Raw genomic sequence first — 1,815 nt, 5'->3', positions numbered from 1 at the left:
TCTAAACCCTAATCTGAAAAAGGGTGGCTGCTAAGTTCTTGAAGTTTCAAAGTACCTCATTTTCCATCCATCCTCTCCAATACCAAGAGGCGGTGGACCTTGCATCCACTAGGTAAGCTTTTCACTCTCTTCCATGGCAATATTTCATGCTTATCATTATGCTTACCATTGTTCATTACTTATTCATTTCATGCTCACCATGCTTACTTCATATTATTTTTCCATTATACCATGTTCATCATCATGTTGTTATTGTGCCATGCTTAGCCATGAAGCCCTCACCATGAGGCATTGTTTTTGAGCTTGAGTTTATGCTATTGTTTTCTGTTATATCCATGTTCATATGCCTGTCTTGTTGTCCATATTTCTTCATGATAAGACCATTATTTTCATTGAAACAAGACACCATTATGTTCTACTCATTGCATACTTGAACTTTGCTTTTTATACCATGCCATTTGGTGCACTACACTGTTAGCATTGTCGTGTGGAAGATTGAAAGAATTGGCTGCGTTTTTCGCGTTTTTCTGCATTTTGCATGGGACTAGGGTTTGCTTTTCATGAAGGTGAGACGTGTCGTCTGATTCCGCGCCTGGCTTTTAATCTTACCCGTCCAACCATTATTTTGTCTTTTATGACTTAAGTGCCAAGGTGACCTATTGATGCGCATGTTACATAAATTATTTTTAATAAATGTACACTTTGGCTATCACGCTGAGCCTCATTTCGTGTGGACTGGACCTTGGTTAATTTGCTGTTGACACCACCCGCCTGGCCCATTACTATTATACCATTTGATTTTCATTTCCATTTTTTATTCTTATTTTATTTTTCTGTTTTGTTTTTTTATTAATAAAAATATTTTATTTATTCATAAAAATACCAAAAAATACTTTTCACATTTCTTAATGTTTTACTTAATTTTATTTAATTTTTATTTTCATATTTATTTAATGTTAATATTTTATTTCAATTATTTATTTCAAGTGGATCTTTGTAACACACTTATTTTTATTAATTTTGTTTTCATGACTTAAAATTATTTTTAGATTCTGATTTTTGGGATGAGGGTTGACCAATGTCCCATTGTCAGCCTGACCTTTTCTTGAGATTTTATTTCTCATTTTCAATTTATTTGGATTTATTTTTGACCTAGTTTGTTTGGTTGACTTTTCATTTGACTTCTGTTTTATTTCAATTAATTTATACACTAATTCACATTATTTTAAAAATCTTTTAGAGGGATGATGATGTCCAGACCCTACCTTAGTTAGTTTAATTTTTCATGATTTTCTTGATTAATTTACTATTTATTTCATATTTTTTAAGTTGACTTGACTTTTCAGTTGACTTTTCTATGATCGATGTTTGACTTAGGGATTGCTTAGGGAAATTGAAGAGATCTTTTGATCCTCCCTTGTTCAACTCATATGCCACATATTAGAGGCCTTTCATCTTGATTTTATTTGATCCTTGAATCATTTCCCGATTAAATTATTCAGTGATCCTTTGTGTGCATAGTTTCATCTGTCTAACCCATCTGATATTTTTTATACTTGTTTCTTTCATCCATGCTTCTATTGTTTGATTGCTTAACATGTTTATACTTCTCATGCATTGTCTAATGCTTCATTATTTCATTCTTTGATTATTTGATTTGATCATATACTTGTTTATATATCTTATTGATTGATAACTGTTGCCTACTTGTATGATGTATGAGGCATATATTTTTATTGTCTGTTTGCCATGAACAACCCCCATTCATAACAAATGTACCCATCTCCCATGAAGTGTATAATGTTTATTCTTTCA

This window comes from Lathyrus oleraceus, chromosome 3, assembly GCF_024323335.1.
Source record: "Lathyrus oleraceus cultivar Zhongwan6 chromosome 3, CAAS_Psat_ZW6_1.0, whole genome shotgun sequence".
NCBI classification, from domain to species: Eukaryota; Viridiplantae; Streptophyta; class Magnoliopsida; order Fabales; family Fabaceae; genus Lathyrus; species Lathyrus oleraceus.
The sequence above is the reverse complement of the archived record's forward strand: the minus strand, read 5'-3'. Positions refer to the sequence as shown.